Genomic DNA, 23,793 nt, shown 5'->3' with positions numbered 1-23,793 from the left:
AATAATGGACAATGCCTTTACCTCAAAATCTAGGCAGTGCATTCAGCATTTGTTTTTAGGCTAGGAGACTGTCAATGTCTGTAGTCCATTAGGGCCCTGTAAAATCCCCTTCAATGTTTTGAATGATTGCCCCCCCCCCCCCAAAAAAAAACAACAAAAAAATTATATTCCCCCGTTTGTCCCTGCTTCTGCAGGTTTTCGCTCTCAAAAGTACACCTTTTTAATAGAAATATAACACGATTAGATGTTCTATGTCCACGACAACATTTAAAACCCTAGCAGGAAACCACTTTTGAGGTCTGGGAAAAACGGAAGACATATCGATTTTGGGGTGTAGTTACCCTTTTTTAGGCAAGTGTGCGCCAGGAAGAGACCTTTGTTTGGTTAAGCGGTGTTGCTGTAGCGCTCATGTGATTGCGGAGTTTGCAAAACAAATGGCCACTGGATTGATGCAAATACTCATGATATAATTCTGCCAGGCTGGCATAGGCTACTTTGCAGTTAACATTTGATTGAGAAGGTTTTTGTGGGAAGCCTTTCCTTCTCTACCTACCACAAGAAGGTTATCATTAGCCTCATCGCTAACGGCTACACAAAGTGTAGACATGCGCGCGCTCCGCACGCATGCGCACGGAAACTGGGCAGTCCTGTGCAGTTTCTGAAAGTTGCGTGGAAATACGAATCACTGATGCATTTTGTTCATGTCTTATGATTCACTTGGGCAAATGAATGGATTTTCTAACAAGTTGAAGGGAATGATTTGATTTCCTCCTTAGCTCAAAGCATTTTGTAATGTTGTTGAATTTCGGTGTAATGTCTGTATTTCGTGATTCCGTGTGGGCGCGCTGTATTTCATAGGGCCCAGGTCCATGAAGTTGTCATAAGTATGAACCTAGGATATGCCCTCTTTTTCCCCCCCACAATAGTGAAATATATGGTCTGGAAATGCAAGCAAGGTTTGAGCTTTTCAGTGTGTGTCACAAGGTGGACATTTCTCTGTCCCCCTAAGAGTAAGCGACACGTTGACTTTATATAGTGTACCAAGAGATTGCCTTTCGCTTACGGCCATACCAGCCTGAATACACCCGATCTCGTCCGATCTCGGAAGCTAAGCAGGGTCGGGCCTGGTTAGTACTTGGATGGGAGACCGCCTGGGAATACCAGGTGCTGTAAGCGTTTTGCTCCAGCAGAGGGTTCTCTTGTGTCATGCGTGGAGCAACTCCCTTTTATTTATCACCCTAATAGTGTTGTGTCTTTTTATTGGACTAAATGCAGTTTGTTAGTGCCTGATCAAATCAAATAATGGACAATGCCTTTACCTCAAAATCTAGGCAGTGCATTCAGCATTTGTTTTTAGGCTAGGAGACTGTCAATGTCTGTAGTCCATTAGGGCCCTGTAAAATCCCCTTCAATGTTTTGAATGATTGCCCCCCCCCCCAAAAAAAAAACAACAAAAAAATTATATTCCCCCGTTTGTCCCTGCTTCTGCAGGTTTTCGCTCTCAAAAGTACACCTTTTTAATAGAAATATAACACGATTAGATGTTCTATGTCCACGACAACATTTAAAACCCTAGCAGGAAACCACTTTTGAGGTCTGGGAAAAACGGAAGACATATCGATTTTGGGGTGTAGTTACCCTTTTTTAGGCAAGTGTGCGCCAGGAAGAGACCTTTGTTTGGTTAAGCGGTGTTGCTGTAGCGCTCATGTGATTGCGGAGTTTGCAAAACAAATGGCCACTGGATTGATGCAAATACTCATGATATAATTCTGCCAGGCTGGCATAGGCTACTTTGCAGTTAACATTTGATTGAGAAGGTTTTTGTGGGAAGCCTTTCCTTCTCTACCTACCACAAGAAGGTTATCATTAGCCTCATCGCTAACGGCTACACAAAGTGTAGACATGCGCGCGCTCCGCACGCATGCGCACGGAAACTGGGCAGTCCTGTGCAGTTTCTGAAAGTTGCGTGGAAATACGAATCACTGATGCATTTTGTTCATGTCTTATGATTCACTTGGGCAAATGAATGGATTTTCTAACAAGTTGAAGGGAATGATTTGATTTCCTCCTTAGCTCAAAGCATTTTGTAATGTTGTTGAATTTCGGTGTAATGTCTGTATTTCGTGATTCCGTGTGGGCGCGCTGTATTTCATAGGGCCCAGGTCCATGAAGTTGTCATAAGTATGAACCTAGGATATGCCCTCTTTTTCCCCCCCACAATAGTGAAATATATGGTCTGGAAATGCAAGCAAGGTTTGAGCTTTTCAGTGTGTGTCACAAGGTGGACATTTCTCTGTCCCCCTAAGAGTAAGCGACACGTTGACTTTATATAGTGTACCAAGAGATTGCCTTTCGCTTACGGCCATACCAGCCTGAATACGCCCGATCTCGTCCGATCTCGGAAGCTAAGCAGGGTCGGGCCTGGTTAGTACTTGGATGGGAGACCGCCTGGGAATACCAGGTGCTGTAAGCATTTTGCTCCAGCAGAGGGTTCTCTTGTGTCATGCGTGGAGCAACTCCCTTTTATTTATCACCCTAATAGTGTTGTGTCTTTTTATTGGACTAAATGCAGTTTGTTAGTGCCTGATCAAATCAAATAATGGACAATGCCTTTACCTCAAAATCTAGGCAGTGCATTCAGCATTTGTTTTTAGGCTAGGAGACTGTCAATGTCTGTAGTCCATTAGGGCCCTGTAAAATCCCCTTCAATGTTTTGAATGATTGCCCCCCCCCCCAAAAAAAAAACAACAAAAAAATTATATTCCCCCGTTTGTCCCTGCTTCTGCAGGTTTTCGCTCTCAAAAGTACACCTTTTTAATAGAAATATAACACGATTAGATGTTCTATGTCCACGACAACATTTAAAACCCTAGCAGGAAACCACTTTTGAGGTCTGGGAAAAACGGAAGACATATCGATTTTGGGGTGTAGTTACCCTTTTTTAGGCAAGTGTGCGCCAGGAAGAGACCTTTGTTTGGTTAAGCGGTGTTGCTGTAGCGCTCATGTGATTGCGGAGTTTGCAAAACAAATGGCCACTGGATTGATGCAAATACTCATGATATAATTCTGCCAGGCTGGCATAGGCTACTTTGCAGTTAACATTTGATTGAGAAGGTTTTTGTGGGAAGCCTTTCCTTCTCTACCTACCACAAGAAGGTTATCATTAGCCTCATCGCTAACGGCTACACAAAGTGTAGACATGCGCGCGCTCCGCACGCATGCGCACGGAAACTGGGCAGTCCTGTGCAGTTTCTGAAAGTTGCGTGGAAATACGAATCACTGATGCATTTTGTTCATGTCTTATGATTCACTTGGGCAAATGAATGGATTTTCTAACAAGTTGAAGGGAATGATTTGATTTCCTCCTTAGCTCAAAGCATTTTGTAATGTTGTTGAATTTCGGTGTAATGTCTGTATTTCGTGATTCCGTGTGGGCGCGCTGTATTTCATAGGGCCCAGGTCCATGAAGTTGTCATAAGTATGAACCTAGGATATGCCCTCTTTTTCCCCCCCACAATAGTGAAATATATGGTCTGGAAATGCAAGCAAGGTTTGAGCTTTTCAGTGTGTGTCACAAGGTGGACATTTCTCTGTCCCCCTAAGAGTAAGCGACACGTTGACTTTATATAGTGTACCAAGAGATTGCCTTTCGCTTACGGCCATACCAGCCTGAATACACCCGATCTCGTCCGATCTCGGAAGCTAAGCAGGGTCGGGCCTGGTTAGTACTTGGATGGGAGACCGCCTGGGAATACCAGGTGCTGTAAGCGTTTTGCTCCAGCAGAGGGTTCTCTTGTGTCATGCGTGGAGCAACTCCCTTTTATTTATCACCCTAATAGTGTTGTGTCTTTTTATTGGACTAAATGCAGTTTGTTAGTGCCTGATCAAATCAAATAATGGACAATGCCTTTACCTCAAAATCTAGGCAGTGCATTCAGCATTTGTTTTTAGGCTAGGAGACTGTCAATGTCTGTAGTCCATTAGGGCCCTGTAAAATCCCCTTCAATGTTTTGAATGATTGCCCCCCCCCCCAAAAAAAAAACAACAAAAAAATTATATTCCCCCGTTTGTCCCTGCTTCTGCAGGTTTTCGCTCTCAAAAGTACACCTTTTTAATAGAAATATAACACGATTAGATGTTCTATGTCCACGACAACATTTAAAACCCTAGCAGGAAACCACTTTTGAGGTCTGGGAAAAACGGAAGACATATCGATTTTGGGGTGTAGTTACCCTTTTTTAGGCAAGTGTGCGCCAGGAAGAGACCTTTGTTTGGTTAAGCGGTGTTGCTGTAGCGCTCATGTGATTGCGGAGTTTGCAAAACAAATGGCCACTGGATTGATGCAAATACTCATGATATAATTCTGCCAGGCTGGCATAGGCTACTTTGCAGTTAACATTTGATTGAGAAGGTTTTTGTGGGAAGCCTTTCCTTCTCTACCTACCACAAGAAGGTTATCATTAGCCTCATCGCTAACGGCTACACAAAGTGTAGACATGCGCGCGCTCCGCACGCATGCGCACGGAAACTGGGCAGTCCTGTGCAGTTTCTGAAAGTTGCGTGGAAATACGAATCACTGATGCATTTTGTTCATGTCTTATGATTCACTTGGGCAAATGAATGGATTTTCTAACAAGTTGAAGGGAATGATTTGATTTCCTCCTTAGCTCAAAGCATTTTGTAATGTTGTTGAATTTCGGTGTAATGTCTGTATTTCGTGATTCCGTGTGGGCGCGCTGTATTTCATAGGGCCCAGGTCCATGAAGTTGTCATAAGTATGAACCTAGGATATGCCCTCTTTTTCCCCCCCACAATAGTGAAATATATGGTCTGGAAATGCAAGCAAGGTTTGAGCTTTTCAGTGTGTGTCACAAGGTGGACATTTCTCTGTCCCCCTAAGAGTAAGCGACACGTTGACTTTATATAGTGTACCAAGAGATTGCCTTTCGCTTACGGCCATACCAGCCTGAATACACCCGATCTCGTCCGATCTCGGAAGCTAAGCAGGGTCGGGCCTGGTTAGTACTTGGATGGGAGACCGCCTGGGAATACCAGGTGCTGTAAGCGTTTTGCTCCAGCAGAGGGTTCTCTTGTGTCATGCGTGGAGCAACTCCCTTTTATTTATCACCCTAATAGTGTTGTGTCTTTTTATTGGACTAAATGCAGTTTGTTAGTGCCTGATCAAATCAAATAATGGACAATGCCTTTACCTCAAAATCTAGGCAGTGCATTCAGCATTTGTTTTTAGGCTAGGAGACTGTCAATGTCTGTAGTCCATTAGGGCCCTGTAAAATCCCCTTCAATGTTTTGAATGATTGCCCCCCCCCCAAAAAAAAAAACAACAAAAAAATTATATTCCCCCGTTTGTCCCTGCTTCTGCAGGTTTTCGCTCTCAAAAGTACACCTTTTTAATAGAAATATAACACGATTAGATGTTCTATGTCCACGACAACATTTAAAACCCTAGCAGGAAACCACTTTTGAGGTCTGGGAAAAACGGAAGACATATCGATTTTGGGGTGTAGTTACCCTTTTTTAGGCAAGTGTGCGCCAGGAAGAGACCTTTGTTTGGTTAAGCGGTGTTGCTGTAGCGCTCATGTGATTGCGGAGTTTGCAAAACAAATGGCCACTGGATTGATGCAAATACTCATGATATAATTCTGCCAGGCTGGCATAGGCTACTTTGCAGTTAACATTTGATTGAGAAGGTTTTTGTGGGAAGCCTTTCCTTCTCTACCTACCACAAGAAGGTTATCATTAGCCTCATCGCTAACGGCTACACAAAGTGTAGACATGCGCGCGCTCCGCACGCATGCGCACGGAAACTGGGCAGTCCTGTGCAGTTTCTGAAAGTTGCGTGGAAATACGAATCACTGATGCATTTTGTTCATGTCTTATGATTCACTTGGGCAAATGAATGGATTTTCTAACAAGTTGAAGGGAATGATTTGATTTCCTCCTTAGCTCAAAGCATTTTGTAATGTTGTTGAATTTCGGTGTAATGTCTGTATTTCGTGATTCCGTGTGGGCGCGCTGTATTTCATAGGGCCCAGGTCCATGAAGTTGTCATAAGTATGAACCTAGGATATGCCCTCTTTTTCCCCCCCACAATAGTGAAATATATGGTCTGGAAATGCAAGCAAGGTTTGAGCTTTTCAGTGTGTGTCACAAGGTGGACATTTCTCTGTCCCCCTAAGAGTAAGCGACACGTTGACTTTATATAGTGTACCAAGAGATTGCCTTTCGCTTACGGCCATACCAGCCTGAATACGCCCGATCTCGTCCGATCTCGGAAGCTAAGCAGGGTCGGGCCTGGTTAGTACTTGGATGGGAGACCGCCTGGGAATACCAGGTGCTGTAAGCGTTTTGCTCCAGCAGAGGGTTCTCTTGTGTCATGCGTGGAGCAACTCCCTTTTATTTATCACCCTAATAGTGTTGTGTCTTTTTATTGGACTAAATGCAGTTTGTTAGTGCCTGATCAAATCAAATAATGGACAATGCCTTTACCTCAAAATCTAGGCAGTGCATTCAGCATTTGTTTTTAGGCTAGGAGACTGTCAATGTCTGTAGTCCATTAGGGCCCTGTAAAATCCCCTTCAATGTTTTGAATGATTGCCCCCCCCCCCCAAAAAAAAAAAAAAAAAAATTATATTCCCCCGTTTGTCCCTGCTTCTGCAGGTTTTCGCTCTCAAAAGTACACATTTTTAATAGAAATATAACACGATTAGATGTTCTATGTCCACGACAACATTTAAAACCCTAGCAGGAAACCACTTTTGAGGTCTGGGAAAAACGGAAGACATATCGATTTTGGGGTGTAGTTACCCTTTTTTAGGCAAGTGTGCGCCAGGAAGAGACCTTTGTTTGGTTAAGCGGTGTTGCTGTAGCGCTCATGTGATTGCGGAGTTTGCAAAACAAATGGCCACTGGATCGATGCAAATACTCATGATATAATTCTGCCAGGCTGGCATAGGCTACTTTGCAGTTAACATTTGATTGAGAAGGTTTTTGTGGGAAGCCTTTCCTTCTCTACCTACCACAAGAAGGTTATCATTAGCCTCATCGCTAACGGCTACACAAAGTGTAGACATGCGCGCGCTCCGCACGCATGCGCACGGAAACTGGGCAGTCCTGTGCAGTTTCTGAAAGTTGCGTGGAAATACGAATCACTGATGCATTTTGTTCATGTCTTATGATTCACTTGGGCAAATGAATGGATTTTCTAACAAGTTGAAGGGAATGATTTGATTTCCTCCTTAGCTCAAAGCATTTTGTAATGTTGTTGAATTTCGGTGTAATGTCTGTATTTCGTGATTCCGTGTGGGCGCGCTGTATTTCATAGGGCCCAGGTCCATGAAGTTGTCATAAGTATGAACCTAGGATATGCCCTCTTTTTCCCCCCCACAATAGTGAAATATATGGTCTGGAAATGCAAGCAAGGTTTGAGCTTTTCAGTGTGTGTCACAAGGTGGACATTTCTCTGTCCCCCTAAGAGTAAGCGACACGTTGACTTTATATAGTGTACCAAGAGATTGCCTTTCGCTTACGGCCATACCAGCCTGAATACGCCCGATCTCGTCCGATCTCGGAAGCTAAGCAGGGTCGGGCCTGGTTAGTACTTGGATGGGAGACCGCCTGGGAATACCAGGTGCTGTAAGCGTTTTGCTCCAGCAGAGGGTTCTCTTGTGTCATGCGTGGAGCAACTCCCTTTTATTTATCACCCTAATAGTGTTGTGTCTTTTTATTGGACTAAATGCAGTTTGTTAGTGCCTGATCAAATCAAATAATGGACAATGCCTTTACCTCAAAATCTAGGCAGTGCATTCAGCATTTGTTTTTAGGCTAGGAGACTGTCAATGTCTGTAGTCCATTAGGGCCCTGTAAAATCCCCTTCAATGTTTTGAATGATTGCCCCCCCCCCCAAAAAAAAAACAACAAAAAAATTATATTCCCCCGTTTGTCCCTGCTTCTGCAGGTTTTCGCTCTCAAAAGTACACCTTTTTAATAGAAATATAACACGATTAGATGTTCTATGTCCACGACAACATTTAAAACCCTAGCAGGAAACCACTTTTGAGGTCTGGGAAAAACGGAAGACATATCGATTTTGGGGTGTAGTTACCCTTTTTTAGGCAAGTGTGCGCCAGGAAGAGACCTTTGTTTGGTTAAGCGGTGTTGCTGTAGCGCTCATGTGATTGCGGAGTTTGCAAAACAAATGGCCACTGGATTGATGCAAATACTCATGATATAATTCTGCCAGGCTGGCATAGGCTACTTTGCAGTTAACATTTGATTGAGAAGGTTTTTGTGGGAAGCCTTTCCTTCTCTACCTACCACAAGAAGGTTATCATTAGCCTCATCGCTAACGGCTACACAAAGTGTAGACATGCGCGCGCTCCGCACGCATGCGCACGGAAACTGGGCAGTCCTGTGCAGTTTCTGAAAGTTGCGTGGAAATACGAATCACTGATGCATTTTGTTCATGTCTTATGATTCACTTGGGCAAATGAATGGATTTTCTAACAAGTTGAAGGGAATGATTTGATTTCCTCCTTAGCTCAAAGCATTTTGTAATGTTGTTGAATTTCGGTGTAATGTCTGTATTTCGTGATTCCGTGTGGGCGCGCTGTATTTCATAGGGCCCAGGTCCATGAAGTTGTCATAAGTATGAACCTAGGATATGCCCTCTTTTTCCCCCCCACAATAGTGAAATATATGGTCTGGAAATGCAAGCAAGATTTGAGCTTTTCAGTGTGTGTCACAAGGTGGACATTTCTCTGTCCCCCTAAGAGTAAGCGACACGTTGACTTTATATAGTGTACCAAGAGATTGCCTTTCGCTTACGGCCATACCAGCCTGAATACACCCGATCTCGTCCGATCTCGGAAGCTAAGCAGGGTCGGGCCTGGTTAGTACTTGGATGGGAGACCGCCTGGGAATACCAGGTGCTGTAAGCGTTTTGCTCCAGCAGAGGGTTCTCTTGTGTCATGCGTGGAGCAACTCCCTTTTATTTATCACCCTAATAGTGTTGTGTCTTTTTATTGGACTAAATGCAGTTTGTTAGTGCCTGATCAAATCAAATAATGGACAATGCCTTTACCTCAAAATCTAGGCAGTGCATTCAGCATTTGTTTTTAGGCTAGGAGACTGTCAATGTCTGTAGTCCATTAGGGCCCTGTAAAATCCCCTTCAATGTTTTGAATGATTGCCCCCCCCCCCAAAAAAAAACAACAAAAAAATTATATTCCCCCGTTTGTCCCTGCTTCTGCAGGTTTTCGCTCTCAAAAGTACACCTTTTTAATAGAAATATAACACGATTAGATGTTCTATGTCCACGACAACATTTAAAACCCTAGCAGGAAACCACTTTTGAGGTCTGGGAAAAACGGAAGACATATCGATTTTGGGGTGTAGTTACCCTTTTTTAGGCAAGTGTGCGCCAGGAAGAGACCTTTGTTTGGTTAAGCGGTGTTGCTGTAGCGCTCATGTGATTGCGGAGTTTGCAAAACAAATGGCCACTGGATTGATGCAAATACTCATGATATAATTCTGCCAGGCTGGCATAGGCTACTTTGCAGTTAACATTTGATTGAGAAGGTTTTTGTGGGAAGCCTTTCCTTCTCTACCTACCACAAGAAGGTTATCATTAGCCTCATCGCTAACGGCTACACAAAGTGTAGACATGCGCGCGCTCCGCACGCATGCGCACGGAAACTGGGCAGTCCTGTGCAGTTTCTGAAAGTTGCGTGGAAATACGAATCACTGATGCATTTTGTTCATGTCTTATGATTCACTTGGGCAAATGAATGGATTTTCTAACAAGTTGAAGGGAATGATTTGATTTCCTCCTTAGCTCAAAGCATTTTGTAATGTTGTTGAATTTCGGTGTAATGTCTGTATTTCGTGATTCCGTGTGGGCGCGCTGTATTTCATAGGGCCCAGGTCCATGAAGTTGTCATAAGTATGAACCTAGGATATGCCCTCTTTTTCCCCCCCACAATAGTGAAATATATGGTCTGGAAATGCAAGCAAGGTTTGAGCTTTTCAGTGTGTGTCACAAGGTGGACATTTCTCTGTCCCCCTAAGAGTAAGCGACACGTTGACTTTATATAGTGTACCAAGAGATTGCCTTTCGCTTACGGCCATACCAGCCTGAATACACCCGATCTCGTCCGATCTCGGAAGCTAAGCAGGGTCGGGCCTGGTTAGTACTTGGATGGGAGACCGCCTGGGAATACCAGGTGCTGTAAGCGTTTTGCTCCAGCAGAGGGTTCTCTTGTGTCATGCGTGGAGCAACTCCCTTTTATTTATCACCCTAATAGTGTTGTGTCTTTTTATTGGACTAAATGCAGTTTGTTAGTGCCTGATCAAATCAAATAATGGACAATGCCTTTACCTCAAAATCTAGGCAGTGCATTCAGCATTTGTTTTTAGGCTAGGAGACTGTCAATGTCTGTAGTCCATTAGGGCCCTGTAAAATCCCCTTCAATGTTTTGAATGATTGCCCCCCCCCCAAAAAAAAAAACAACAAAAAAATTATATTCCCCCGTTTGTCCCTGCTTCTGCAGGTTTTCGCTCTCAAAAGTACACCTTTTTAATAGAAATATAACACGATTAGATGTTCTATGTCCACGACAACATTTAAAACCCTAGCAGGAAACCACTTTTGAGGTCTGGGAAAAACGGAAGACATATCGATTTTGGGGTGTGTGCGCCAGGAAGAGACCTTTGTTTGGTTAAGCGGTGTTGCTGTAGCGCTCATGTGATTGCGGAGTTTGCAAAACAAATGGCCACTGGATTGATGCAAATACTCATGATATAATTCTGCCAGGCTGGCATAGGCTACTTTGCAGTTAACATTTGATTGAGAAGGTTTTTGTGGGAAGCCTTTCCTTCTCTACCTACCACAAGAAGGTTATCATTAGCCTCATCGCTAACGGCTACACAAAGTGTAGACATGCGCGCGCTCCGCACGCATGCGCACGGAAACTGGGCAGTCCTGTGCAGTTTCTGAAAGTTGCGTGGAAATACGAATCACTGATGCATTTTGTTCATGTCTTATGATTCACTTGGGCAAATGAATGGATTTTCTAACAAGTTGAAGGGAATGATTTGATTTCCTCCTTAGCTCAAAGCATTTTGTAATGTTGTTGAATTTCGGTGTAATGTCTGTATTTCGTGATTCCGTGTGGGCGCGCTGTATTTCATAGGGCCCAGGTCCATGAAGTTGTCATAAGTATGAACCTAGGATATGCCCTCTTTTTCCCCCCCACAATAGTGAAATATATGGTCTGGAAATGCAAGCAAGGTTTGAGCTTTTCAGTGTGTGTCACAAGGTGGACATTTCTCTGTCCCCCTAAGAGTAAGCGACACGTTGACTTTATATAGTGTACCAAGAGATTGCCTTTCGCTTACGGCCATACCAGCCTGAATACGCCCGATCTCGTCCGATCTCGGAAGCTAAGCAGGGTCGGGCCTGGTTAGTACTTGGATGGGAGACCGCCTGGGAATACCAGGTGCTGTAAGCGTTTTGCTCCAGCAGAGGGTTCTCTTGTGTCATGCGTGGAGCAACTCCCTTTTATTTATCACCCTAATAGTGTTGTGTCTTTTTATTGGACTAAATGCAGTTTGTTAGTGCCTGATCAAATCAAATAATGGACAATGCCTTTACCTCAAAATCTAGGCAGTGCATTCAGCATTTGTTTTTAGGCTAGGAGACTGTCAATGTCTGTAGTCCATTAGGGCCCTGTAAAATCCCCTTCAATGTTTTGAATGATTGCCCCCCCCCCCAAAAAAAAACAACAAAAAAATTATATTCCCCCGTTTGTCCCTGCTTCTGCAGGTTTTCGCTCTCAAAAGTACACCTTTTTAATAGAAATATAACACGATTAGATGTTCTATGTCCACGACAACATTTAAAACCCTAGCAGGAAACCACTTTTGAGGTCTGGGAAAAACGGAAGACATATCGATTTTGGGGTGTAGTTACCCTTTTTTAGGCAAGTGTGCGCCAGGAAGAGACCTTTGTTTGGTTAAGCGGTGTTGCTGTAGCGCTCATGTGATTGCGGAGTTTGCAAAACAAATGGCCACTGGATTGATGCAAATACTCATGATATAATTCTGCCAGGCTGGCATAGGCTACTTTGCAGTTAACATTTGATTGAGAAGGTTTTTGTGGGAAGCCTTTCCTTCTCTACCTACCACAAGAAGGTTATCATTAGCCTCATCGCTAACGGCTACACAAAGTGTAGACATGCGCGCGCTCCGCACGCATGCGCACGGAAACTGGGCAGTCCTGTGCAGTTTCTGAAAGTTGCGTGGAAATACGAATCACTGATGCATTTTGTTCATGTCTTATGATTCACTTGGGCAAATGAATGGATTTTCTAACAAGTTGAAGGGAATGATTTGATTTCCTCCTTAGCTCAAAGCATTTTGTAATGTTGTTGAATTTCGGTGTAATGTCTGTATTTCGTGATTCCGTGTGGGCGCGCTGTATTTCATAGGGCCCAGGTCCATGAAGTTGTCATAAGTATGAACCTAGGATATGCCCTCTTTTTCCCCCCCACAATAGTGAAATATATGGTCTGGAAATGCAAGCAAGGTTTGAGCTTTTCAGTGTGTGTCACAAGGTGGACATTTCTCTGTCCCCCTAAGAGTAAGCGACACGTTGACTTTATATAGTGTACCAAGAGATTGCCTTTCGCTTACGGCCATACCAGCCTGAATACGCCCGATCTCGTCCGATCTCGGAAGCTAAGCAGGGTCGGGCCTGGTTAGTACTTGGATGGGAGACCGCCTGGGAATACCAGGTGCTGTAAGCGTTTTGCTCCAGCAGAGGGTTCTCTTGTGTCATGCGTGGAGCAACTCCCTTTTATTTATCACCCTAATAGTGTTGTGTCTTTTTATTGGACTAAATGCAGTTTGTTAGTGCCTGATCAAATCAAATAATGGACAATGCCTTTACCTCAAAATCTAGGCAGTGCATTCAGCATTTGTTTTTAGGCTAGGAGACTGTCAATGTCTGTAGTCCATTAGGGCCCTGTAAAATCCCCTTCAATGTTTTGAATGATTGCCCCCCCCCCCAAAAAAAAAACAACAAAAAAATTATATTCCCCCGTTTGTCCCTGCTTCTGCAGGTTTTCGCTCTCAAAAGTACACCTTTTTAATAGAAATATAACACGATTAGATGTTCTATGTCCACGACAACATTTAAAACCCTAGCAGGAAACCACTTTTGAGGTCTGGGAAAAACGGAAGACATATCGATTTTGGGGTGTAGTTACCCTTTTTTAGGCAAGTGTGCGCCAGGAAGAGACCTTTGTTTGGTTAAGCGGTGTTGCTGTAGCGCTCATGTGATTGCGGAGTTTGCAAAACAAATGGCCACTGGATTGATGCAAATACTCATGATATAATTCTGCCAGGCTGGCATAGGCTACTTTGCAGTTAACATTTGATTGAGAAGGTTTTTGTGGGAAGCCTTTCCTTCTCTACCTACCACAAGAAGGTTATCATTAGCCTCATCGCTAACGGCTACACAAAGTGTAGACATGCGCGCGCTCCGCACGCATGCGCACGGAAACTGGGCAGTCCTGTGCAGTTTCTGAAAGTTGCGTGGAAATACGAATCACTGATGCATTTTGTTCATGTCTTATGATTCACTTGGGCAAATGAATGGATTTTCTAACAAGTTGAAGGGAATGATTTGATTTCCTCCTTAGCTCAAAGCATTTTGTAATGTTGTTGAATTTCGGTGTAATGTCTGTATTTCGTGATTCCGTGTGGGCGCGCTGTATTTCATAGGGCCCAGGTCCATGAAGTTGTCATAAGTATGAACCTAGGATATGCCCTCTTTTTCCCCCCCACAATAGTGAAATATATGGTCTGGAAATGCAAGCAAGGTTTGAGCTTTTCAGTGTGTGTCACAAGGTGGACATTTCTCTGTCCCCCTAAGAGTAAGCGACACGTTGACTTTATATAGTGTACCAAGAGATTGCCTTTCGCTTACGGCCATACCAGCCTGAATACGCCCGATCTCGTCCGATCTCGGAAGCTAAGCAGGGTCGGGCCTGGTTAGTACTTGGATGGGAGACCGCCTGGGAATACCAGGTGCTGTAAGCGTTTTGCTCCAGCAGAGGGTTCTCTTGTGTCATGCGTGGAGCAACTCCCTTTTATTTATCACCCTAATAGTGTTGTGTCTTTTTATTGGACTAAATGCAGTTTGTTAGTGCCTGATCAAATCAAATAATGGACAATGCCTTTACCTCAAAATCTAGGCAGTGCATTCAGCATTTGTTTTTAGGCTAGGAGACTGTCAATGTCTGTAGTCCATTAGGGCCCTGTAAAATCCCCTTCAATGTTTTGAATGATTGCCCCCCCCCCCCAAAAAAAAAAAAAAAAAAAAATTATATTCCCCCGTTTGTCCCTGCTTCTGCAGGTTTTCGCTCTCAAAAGTACACATTTTTAATAGAAATATAACACGATTAGATGTTCTATGTCCACGACAACATTTAAAACCCTAGCAGGAAACCACTTTTGAGGTCTGGGAAAAACGGAAGACATATCGATTTTGGGGTGTAGTTACCCTTTTTTAGGCAAGTGTGCGCCAGGAAGAGACCTTTGTTTGGTTAAGCGGTGTTGCTGTAGCGCTCATGTGATTGCGGAGTTTGCAAAACAAATGGCCACTGGATCGATGCAAATACTCATGATATAATTCTGCCAGGCTGGCATAGGCTACTTTGCAGTTAACATTTGATTGAGAAGGTTTTTGTGGGAAGCCTTTCCTTCTCTACCTACCACAAGAAGGTTATCATTAGCCTCATCGCTAACGGCTACACAAAGTGTAGACATGCGCGCGCTCCGCACGCATGCGCACGGAAACTGGGCAGTCCTGTGCAGTTTCTGAAAGTTGCGTGGAAATACGAATCACTGATGCATTTTGTTCATGTCTTATGATTCACTTGGGCAAATGAATGGATTTTCTAACAAGTTGAAGGGAATGATTTGATTTCCTCCTTAGCTCAAAGCATTTTGTAATGTTGTTGAATTTCGGTGTAATGTCTGTATTTCGTGATTCCGTGTGGGCGCGCTGTATTTCATAGGGCCCAGGTCCATGAAGTTGTCATAAGTATGAACCTAGGATATGCCCTCTTTTTCCCCCCCACAATAGTGAAATATATGGTCTGGAAATGCAAGCAAGGTTTGAGCTTTTCAGTGTGTGTCACAAGGTGGACATTTCTCTGTCCCCCTAAGAGTAAGCGACACGTTGACTTTATATAGTGTACCAAGAGATTGCCTTTCGCTTACGGCCATACCAGCCTGAATACGCCCGATCTCGTCCGATCTCGGAAGCTAAGCAGGGTCGGGCCTGGTTAGTACTTGGATGGGAGACCGCCTGGGAATACCAGGTGCTGTAAGCGTTTTGCTCCAGCAGAGGGTTCTCTTGTGTCATGCGTGGAGCAACTCCCTTTTATTTATCACCCTAATAGTGTTGTGTCTTTTTATTGGACTAAATGCAGTTTGTTAGTGCCTGATCAAATCAAATAATGGACAATGCCTTTACCTCAAAATCTAGGCAGTGCATTCAGCATTTGTTTTTAGGCTAGGAGACTGTCAATGTCTGTAGTCCATTAGGGCCCTGTAAAATCCCCTTCAATGTTTTGAATGATTGCCCCCCCCCCCCAAAAAAAAAAAAAAAAAAAAATTATATTCCCCCGTTTGTCCCTGCTTCTGCAGGTTTTCGCTCTCAAAAGTACACATTTTTAATAGAAATATAACACGATTAGATGTTCTATGTCCACGACAACATTTAAAACCCTAGCAGGAAACCACTTTTGAGGTCTGGGAAAAACGGAAGACATATCGATTTTGGGGTGTAGTTACCCTTTTTTAGGCAAGTGTGCGCCAGGAAGAGACCTTTGTTTGGTTAAGCGGTGTTGCTGTAGCGCTCATGTGATTGCGGAGTTTGCAAAACAAATGGCCACTGGATCGATGCAAATACTCATGATATAATTCTGCCAGGCTGGCATAGGCTACTTTGCAGTTAACATTTGATTGAGAAGGTTTTTGTGGGAAGCCTTTCCTTCTCTACCTACCACAAGAAGGTTATCATTAGCCTCATCGCTAACGGCTACACAAAGTGTAGACATGCGCGCGCTCCGCACGCATGCGCACGGAAACTGGGCAGTCCTGTGCAGTTTCTGAAAGTTGCGTGGAAATACGAATCACTGATGCATTTTGTTCATGTCTTATGATTCACTTGGGCAAATGAATGGATTTTCTAACAAGTTGAAGGGAATGATTTGATTTCCTCCTTAGCTCAAAGCATTTTGTAATGTTGTTGAATTTCGGTGTAATGTCTGTATTTCGTGATTCCGTGTGGGCGCGCTGTATTTCATAGGGCCCAGGTCCATGAAGTTGTCATAAGTATGAACCTAGGATATGCCCTCTTTTTCCCCCCCACAATAGTGAAATATATGGTCTGGAAATGCAAGCAAGGTTTGAGCTTTTCAGTGTGTGTCACAAGGTGGACATTTCTCTGTCCCCCTAAGAGTAAGCGACACGTTGACTTTATATAGTGTACCAAGAGATTGCCTTTCGCTTACGGCCATACCAGCCTGAATACGCCCGATCTCGTCCGATCTCGGAAGCTAAGCAGGGTCGGGCCTGGTTAGTACTTGGATGGGAGACCGCCTGGGAATACCAGGTGCTGTAAGCGTTTTGCTCCAGCAGAGGGTTCTCTTGTGTCATGCGTGGAGCAACTCCCTTTTATTTATCACCCTAATAGTGTTGTGTCTTTTTATTGGACTAAATGCAGTTTGTTAGTGCCTGATCAAATCAAATAATGGACAATGCCTTTACCTCAAAATCTAGGCAGTGCATTCAGCATTTGTTTTTAGGCTAGGAGACTGTCAATGTCTGTAGTCCATTAGGGCCCTGTAAAATCCCCTTCAATGTTTTGAATGATTGCCCCCCCCCCCCCAAAAAAAAACAACAAAAAAATTATATTCCCCCGTTTGTCCCTGCTTCTGCAGGTTTTCGCTCTCAAAAGTACACCTTTTTAATAGAAATATAACACGATTAGATGTTCTATGTCCACGACAACATTTAAAACCCTAGCAGGAAACCACTTTTGAGGTCTGGGAAAAACGGAAGACATATCGATTTTGGGGTGTAGTTACCCTTTTTTAGGCAAGTGTGCGCCAGGAAGAGACCTTTGTTTGGTTAAGCGGTGTTGCTGTAGCGCTCATGTGATTGCGGAGTTTGCAAAACAAATGGCCACTGGATTGATGCAAATACTCATGATATAATTCTGCCAGGCTGGCATAGGCTACTTTGCAGTTAACATTTGATTGAGAAGGTTTTTGTGGGAAGCCTTTCCTTCTCTACCTACCACAAGAAGGTTATCATTAGCCTCATCGCTAACGGCTACACAAAGTGTAGACATGCGCGCGCTCCGCACGCATGCGCACGGAAACTGGGCAGTCCTGTGCAGTTTCTGAAAGTTGCGTGGAAATACGAATCACTGATGCATTTTGTTCATGTCTTATGATTCACTTGGGCAAATGAATGGATTTTCTAACAAGTTGAAGGGAATGATTTGATTTCCTCCTTAGCTCAAAGCATTTTGTAATGTTGTTGAATTTCGGTGTAATGTCTGTATTTCGTGATTCCGTGTGGGCGCGCTGTATTTCATAGGGCCCAGGTCCATGAAGTTGTCATAAGTATGAACCTAGGATATGCCCTCTTTTTCCCCCCCACAATAGTGAAATATATGGTCTGGAAATGCAAGCAAGGTTTGAGCTTTTCAGTGTGTGTCACAAGGTGGACATTTCTCTGTCCCCCTAAGAGTAAGCGACACGTTGACTTTATATAGTGTACCAAGAGATTGCCTTTCGCTTACGGCCATACCAGCCTGAATACGCCCGATCTCGTCCGATCTCGGAAGCTAAGCAGGGTCGGGCCTGGTTAGTACTTGGATGGGAGACCGCCTGGGAATACCAGGTGCTGTAAGCGTTTTGCTCCAGCAGAGGGTTCTCTTGTGTCATGCGTGGAGCAACTCCCTTTTATTTATCACCCTAATAGTGTTGTGTCTTTTTATTGGACTAAATGCAGTTTGTTAGTGCCTGATCAAATCAAATAATGGACAATGCCTTTACCTCAAAATCTAGGCAGTGCATTCAGCATTTGTTTTTAGGCTAGGAGACTGTCAATGTCTGTAGTCCATTAGGGCCCTGTAAAATCCCCTTCAATGTTTTGAATGATTGCCCCCCCCCCCCAAAAAAAAAAAAAAAAAAAAATTATATTCCCCCGTTTGTCCCTGCTTCTGCAGGTTTTCGCTCTCAAAAGTACACATTTTTAATAGAAATATAACACGATTAGATGTTCTATGTCCACGACAACATTTAAAACCCTAGCAGGAAACCACTTTTGAGGTCTGGGAAAAACGGAAGACATATCGATTTTGGGGTGTAGTTACCCTTTTTTAGGCAAGTGTGCGCCAGGAAGAGACCTTTGTTTGGTTAAGCGGTGTTGCTGTAGCGCTCATGTGATTGCGGAGTTTGCAAAACAAATGGCCACTGGATCGATGCAAATACTCATGATATAATTCTGCCAGGCTGGCATAGGCTACTTTGCAGTTAACATTTGATTGAGAAGGTTTTTGTGGGAAGCCTTTCCTTCTCTACCTACCACAAGAAGGTTATCATTAGCCTCATCGCTAACGGCTACACAAAGTGTAGACATGCGCGCGCTCCGCACGCATGCGCACGGAAACTGGGCAGTCCTGTGCAGTTTCTGAAAGTTGCGTGGAAATACGAATCACTGATGCATTTTGTTCATGTCTTATGATTCACTTGGGCAAATGAATGGATTTTCTAACAAGTTGAAGGGAATGATTTGATTTCCTCCTTAGCTCAAAGCATTTTGTAATGTTGTTGAATTTCGGTGTAATGTCTGTATTTCGTGATTCCGTGTGGGCGCGCTGTATTTCATAGGGCCCAGGTCCATGAAGTTGTCATAAGTATGAACCTAGGATATGCCCTCTTTTTCCCCCCCACAATAGTGAAATATATGGTCTGGAAATGCAAGCAAGGTTTGAGCTTTTCAGTGTGTGTCACAAGGTGGACATTTCTCTGTCCCCCTAAGAGTAAGCGACACGTTGACTTTATATAGTGTACCAAGAGATTGCCTTTCGCTTACGGCCATACCAGCCTGAATACGCCCGATCTCGTCCGATCTCGGAAGCTAAGCAGGGTCGGGCCTGGTTAGTACTTGGATGGGAGACCGCCTGGGAATACCAGGTGCTGTAAGCGTTTTGCTCCAGCAGAGGGTTCTCTTGTGTCATGCGTGGAGCAACTCCCTTTTATTTATCACCCTAATAGTGTTGTGTCTTTTTATTGGACTAAATGCAGTTTGTTAGTGCCTGATCAAATCAAATAATGGACAATGCCTTTACCTCAAAATCTAGGCAGTGCATTCAGCATTTGTTTTTAGGCTAGGAGACTGTCAATGTCTGTAGTCCATTAGGGCCCTGTAAAATCCCCTTCAATGTTTTGAATGATTGCCCCCCCCCCCCCAAAAAAAACAACAAAAAAATTATATTCCCCCGTTTGTCCCTGCTTCTGCAGGTTTTCGCTCTCAAAAGTACACCTTTTTAATAGAAATATAACACGATTAGATGTTCTATGTCCACGACAACATTTAAAACCCTAGCAGGAAACCACTTTTGAGGTCTGGGAAAAACGGAAGACATATCGATTTTGGGGTGTAGTTACCCTTTTTTAGGCAAGTGTGCGCCAGGAAGAGACCTTTGTTTGGTTAAGCGGTGTTGCTGTAGCGCTCATGTGATTGCGGAGTTTGCAAAACAAATGGCCACTGGATTGATGCAAATACTCATGATATAATTCTGCCAGGCTGGCATAGGCTACTTTGCAGTTAACATTTGATTGAGAAGGTTTTTGTGGGAAGCCTTTCCTTCTCTACCTACCACAAGAAGGTTATCATTAGCCTCATCGCTAACGGCTACACAAAGTGTAGACATGCGCGCGCTCCGCACGCATGCGCACGGAAACTGGGCAGTCCTGTGCAGTTTCTGAAAGTTGCGTGGAAATACGAATCACTGATGCATTTTGTTCATGTCTTATGATTCACTTGGGCAAATGAATGGATTTTCTAACAAGTTGAAGGGAATGATTTGATTTCCTCCTTAGCTCAAAGCATTTTGTAATGTTGTTGAATTTCGGTGTAATGTCTGTATTTCGTGATTCCGTGTGGGCGCGCTGTATTTCATAGGGCCCAGGTCCATGAAGTTGTCATAAGTATGAACCTAGGATATGCCCTCTTTTTCCCCCCCACAATAGTGAAATATATGGTCTGGAAATGCAAGCAAGGTTTGAGCTTTTCAGTGTGTGTCACAAGGTGGACATTTCTCTGTCCCCCTAAGAGTAAGCGACACGTTGACTTTATATAGTGTACCAAGAGATTGCCTTTCGCTTACGGCCATACCAGCCTGAATACGCCCGATCTCGTCCGATCTCGGAAGCTAAGCAGGGTCGGGCCTGGTTAGTACTTGGATGGGAGACCGCCTGGGAATACCAGGTGCTGTAAGCGTTTTGCTCCAGCAGAGGGTTCTCTTGTGTCATGCGTGGAGCAACTCCCTTTTATTTATCACCCTAATAGTGTTGTGTCTTTTTATTGGACTAAATGCAGTTTGTTAGTGCCTGATCAAATCAAATAATGGACAATGCCTTTACCTCAAAATCTAGGCAGTGCATTCAGCATTTGTTTTTAGGCTAGGAGACTGTCAATGTCTGTAGTCCATTAGGGCCCTGTAAAATCCCCTTCAATGTTTTGAATGATTGCCCCCCCCCCCCAAAAAAAAAAAAAAAAAAAAATTATATTCCCCCGTTTGTCCCTGCTTCTGCAGGTTTTCGCTCTCAAAAGTACACATTTTTAATAGAAATATAACACGATTAGATGTTCTATGTCCACGACAACATTTAAAACCCTAGCAGGAAACCACTTTTGAGGTCTGGGAAAAACGGAAGACATATCGATTTTGGGGTGTAGTTACCCTTTTTTAGGCAAGTGTGCGCCAGGAAGAGACCTTTGTTTGGTTAAGCGGTGTTGCTGTAGCGCTCATGTGATTGCGGAGTTTGCAAAACAAATGGCCACTGGATCGATGCAAATACTCATGATATAATTCTGCCAGGCTGGCATAGGCTACTTTGCAGTTAACATTTGATTGAGAAGGTTTTTGTGGGAAGCCTTTCCTTCTCTACCTACCACAAGAAGGTTATCATTAGCCTCATCGCTAACGGCTACACAAAGTGTAGACATGCGCGCGCTCCGCACGCATGCGCACGGAAACTGGGCAGTCCTGTGCAGTTTCTGAAAGTTGCGTGGAAATACGAATCACTGATGCATTTTGTTCATGTCTTATGATTCACTTGGGCAAATGAATGGATTTTCTAACAAGTTGAAGGGAATGATTTGATTTCCTCCTTAGCTCAAAGCATTTTGTAATGTTGTTGAATTTCGGTGTAATGTCTGTATTTCGTGATTCCGTGTGGGCGCGCTGTATTTCATAGGGCCCAGGTCCATGAAGTTGTCATAAGTATGAACCTAGGATATGCCCTCTTTTTCCCCCCCACAATAGTGAAATATATGGTCTGGAAATGCAAGCAAGGTTTGAGCTTTTCAGTGTGTGTCACAAGGTGGACATTTCTCTGTCCCCCTAAGAGTAAGCGACACGTTGACTTTATATAGTGTACCAAGAGATTGCCTTTCGCTTACGGCCATACCAGCCTGAATACGCCCGATCTCGTCCGATCTCGGAAGCTAAGCAGGGTCGGGCCTGGTTAGTACTTGGATGGGAGACCGCCTGGGAATACCAGGTGCTGTAAGCGTTTTGCTCCAGCAGAGGGTTCTCTTGTGTCATGCGTGGAGCAACTCCCTTTTATTTATCACCCTAATAGTGTTGTGTCTTTTTATTGGACTAAATGCAGTTTGTTAGTGCCTGATCAAATCAAATAATGGACAATGCCTTTACCTCAAAATCTAGGCAGTGCATTCAGCATTTGTTTTTAGGCTAGGAGACTGTCAATGTCTGTAGTCCATTAGGGCCCTGTAAAATCCCCTTCAATGTTTTGAATGATTGCCCCCCCCCCCCCAAAAAAAAACAACAAAAAAATTATATTCCCCCGTTTGTCCCTGCTTCTGCAGGTTTTCGCTCTCAAAAGTACACCTTTTTAATAGAAATATAACACGATTAGATGTTCTATGTCCACGACAACATTTAAAACCCTAGCAGGAAACCACTTTTGAGGTCTGGGAAAAACGGAAGACATATCGATTTTGGGGTGTAGTTACCCTTTTTTAGGCAAGTGTGCGCCAGGAAGAGACCTTTGTTTGGTTAAGCGGTGTTGCTGTAGCGCTCATGTGATTGCGGAGTTTGCAAAACAAATGGCCACTGGATTGATGCAAATACTCATGATATAATTCTGCCAGGCTGGCATAGGCTACTTTGCAGTTAACATTTGATTGAGAAGGTTTTTGTGGGAAGCCTTTCCTTCTCTACCTACCACAAGAAGGTTATCATTAGCCTCATCGCTAACGGCTACACAAAGTGTAGACATGCGCGCGCTCCGCACGCATGCGCACGGAAACTGGGCAGTCCTGTGCAGTTTCTGAAAGTTGCGTGGAAATACGAATCACTGATGCATTTTGTTCATGTCTTATGATTCACTTGGGCAAATGAATGGATTTTCTAACAAGTTGAAGGGAATGATTTGATTTCCTCCTTAGCTCAAAGCATTTTGTAATGTTGTTGAATTTCGGTGTAATGTCTGTATTTCGTGATTCCGTGTGGGCGCGCTGTATTTCATAGGGCCCAGGTCCATGAAGTTGTCATAAGTATGAACCTAGGATATGCCCTCTTTTTCCCCCCCACAATAGTGAAATATATGGTCTGGAAATGCAAGCAAGGTTTGAGCTTTTCAGTGTGTGTCACAAGGTGGACATTTCTCTGTCCCCCTAAGAGTAAGCGACACGTTGACTTTATATAGTGTACCAAGAGATTGCCTTTCGCTTACGGCCATACCAGCCTGAATACGCCCGATCTCGTCCGATCTCGGAAGCTAAGCAGGGTCGGGCCTGGTTAGTACTTGGATGGGAGACCGCCTGGGAATACCAGGTGCTGTAAGCGTTTTGCTCCAGCAGAGGGTTCTCTTGTGTCATGCGTGGAGCAACTCCCTTTTATTTATCACCCTAATAGTGTTGTGTCTTTTTATTGGACTAAATGCAGTTTGTTAGTGCCTGATCAAATCAAATAATGGACAATGCCTTTACCTCAAAATCTAGGCAGTGCATTCAGCATTTGTTTTTAGGCTAGGAGACTGTCAATGTCTGTAGTCCATTAGGGCCCTGTAAAATCCCCTTCAATGTTTTGAATGATTGCCCCCCCCCCCAAAAAAAAACAACAAAAAAATTATATTCCCCCGTTTGTCCCTGCTTCTGCAGGTTTTCGCTCTCAAAAGTACACCTTTTTAATAGAAATATAACACGATTAGATGTTCTATGTCCACGACAACATTTAAAACCCTAGCAGGAAACCACTTTTGAGGTCTGGGAAAAACGGAAGACATATCGATTTTGGGGTGTAGTTACCCTTTTTTAGGCAAGTGTGCGCCAGGAAGAGACCTTTGTTTGGTTAAGCGGTGTTGCTGTAGCGCTCATGTGATTGCGGAGTTTGCAAAACAAATGGCCACTGGATTGATGCAAATACTCATGATA

The 23,793-nt window shown here is 43.8% G+C and overlaps 18 non-coding genes across 18 annotated transcripts; all 18 read left to right on the top strand.

The window, feature by feature from the left end:
• The first annotated feature begins 1,057 nt into the window (after window positions 1-1,057).
• Window positions 1,058-1,176, top strand: LOC118942487. Its single transcript, XR_005038422.1, has one exon. It is a non-coding gene; the product is annotated as a 5S ribosomal RNA (ribosomal RNA).
• Window positions 1,177-2,354: 1,178 nt separating this feature from the next.
• On the top strand, window positions 2,355-2,473 carry LOC118942100. The gene has a single exon (XR_005038049.1). It is a non-coding gene; the product is annotated as a 5S ribosomal RNA (ribosomal RNA).
• A 1,178-nt stretch (window positions 2,474-3,651) lies between these two features.
• On the top strand, window positions 3,652-3,770 carry LOC118942418. The gene has a single exon (XR_005038368.1). It is a non-coding gene; the product is annotated as a 5S ribosomal RNA (ribosomal RNA).
• A 1,178-nt stretch (window positions 3,771-4,948) lies between these two features.
• Window positions 4,949-5,067, top strand: LOC118942305. The gene has a single exon (XR_005038254.1). It is a non-coding gene; the product is annotated as a 5S ribosomal RNA (ribosomal RNA).
• Window positions 5,068-6,245: 1,178 nt separating this feature from the next.
• Window positions 6,246-6,364, top strand: LOC118942266. Its single transcript, XR_005038215.1, has one exon. It is a non-coding gene; the product is annotated as a 5S ribosomal RNA (ribosomal RNA).
• A 1,177-nt stretch (window positions 6,365-7,541) lies between these two features.
• Window positions 7,542-7,660, top strand: LOC118942255. Its single transcript, XR_005038204.1, has one exon. It is a non-coding gene; the product is annotated as a 5S ribosomal RNA (ribosomal RNA).
• Window positions 7,661-8,838: 1,178 nt separating this feature from the next.
• Window positions 8,839-8,957, top strand: LOC118942194. Its single transcript, XR_005038143.1, has one exon. It is a non-coding gene; the product is annotated as a 5S ribosomal RNA (ribosomal RNA).
• Window positions 8,958-10,134: 1,177 nt separating this feature from the next.
• Window positions 10,135-10,253, top strand: LOC118942083. Its single transcript, XR_005038032.1, has one exon. It is a non-coding gene; the product is annotated as a 5S ribosomal RNA (ribosomal RNA).
• Window positions 10,254-11,409: 1,156 nt separating this feature from the next.
• LOC118942244 lies at window positions 11,410-11,528 on the top strand. Its single transcript, XR_005038193.1, has one exon. It is a non-coding gene; the product is annotated as a 5S ribosomal RNA (ribosomal RNA).
• A 1,177-nt stretch (window positions 11,529-12,705) lies between these two features.
• LOC118942233 lies at window positions 12,706-12,824 on the top strand. Its single transcript, XR_005038182.1, has one exon. It is a non-coding gene; the product is annotated as a 5S ribosomal RNA (ribosomal RNA).
• A 1,178-nt stretch (window positions 12,825-14,002) lies between these two features.
• Window positions 14,003-14,121, top strand: LOC118942222. Its single transcript, XR_005038171.1, has one exon. It is a non-coding gene; the product is annotated as a 5S ribosomal RNA (ribosomal RNA).
• A 1,179-nt stretch (window positions 14,122-15,300) lies between these two features.
• On the top strand, window positions 15,301-15,419 carry LOC118942211. The gene has a single exon (XR_005038160.1). It is a non-coding gene; the product is annotated as a 5S ribosomal RNA (ribosomal RNA).
• Window positions 15,420-16,598: 1,179 nt separating this feature from the next.
• Window positions 16,599-16,717, top strand: LOC118942200. The gene has a single exon (XR_005038149.1). It is a non-coding gene; the product is annotated as a 5S ribosomal RNA (ribosomal RNA).
• Window positions 16,718-17,896: 1,179 nt separating this feature from the next.
• Window positions 17,897-18,015, top strand: LOC118942188. Its single transcript, XR_005038137.1, has one exon. It is a non-coding gene; the product is annotated as a 5S ribosomal RNA (ribosomal RNA).
• A 1,179-nt stretch (window positions 18,016-19,194) lies between these two features.
• On the top strand, window positions 19,195-19,313 carry LOC118942177. The gene has a single exon (XR_005038126.1). It is a non-coding gene; the product is annotated as a 5S ribosomal RNA (ribosomal RNA).
• A 1,178-nt stretch (window positions 19,314-20,491) lies between these two features.
• Window positions 20,492-20,610, top strand: LOC118942166. The gene has a single exon (XR_005038115.1). It is a non-coding gene; the product is annotated as a 5S ribosomal RNA (ribosomal RNA).
• A 1,179-nt stretch (window positions 20,611-21,789) lies between these two features.
• Window positions 21,790-21,908, top strand: LOC118942155. The gene has a single exon (XR_005038104.1). It is a non-coding gene; the product is annotated as a 5S ribosomal RNA (ribosomal RNA).
• Window positions 21,909-23,087: 1,179 nt separating this feature from the next.
• Window positions 23,088-23,206, top strand: LOC118942144. The gene has a single exon (XR_005038093.1). It is a non-coding gene; the product is annotated as a 5S ribosomal RNA (ribosomal RNA).
• Window positions 23,207-23,793: the final 587 nt, after the last annotated feature.

The sequence above is a fragment of the Oncorhynchus mykiss genome, chromosome 20 (assembly GCF_013265735.2).
Source record: "Oncorhynchus mykiss isolate Arlee chromosome 20, USDA_OmykA_1.1, whole genome shotgun sequence".
NCBI lineage: Eukaryota > Metazoa > Chordata > Actinopteri > Salmoniformes > Salmonidae > Oncorhynchus > Oncorhynchus mykiss.
The sequence above is the reverse complement of the archived record's forward strand: the minus strand, read 5'-3'. Positions and strand labels throughout refer to the sequence as shown.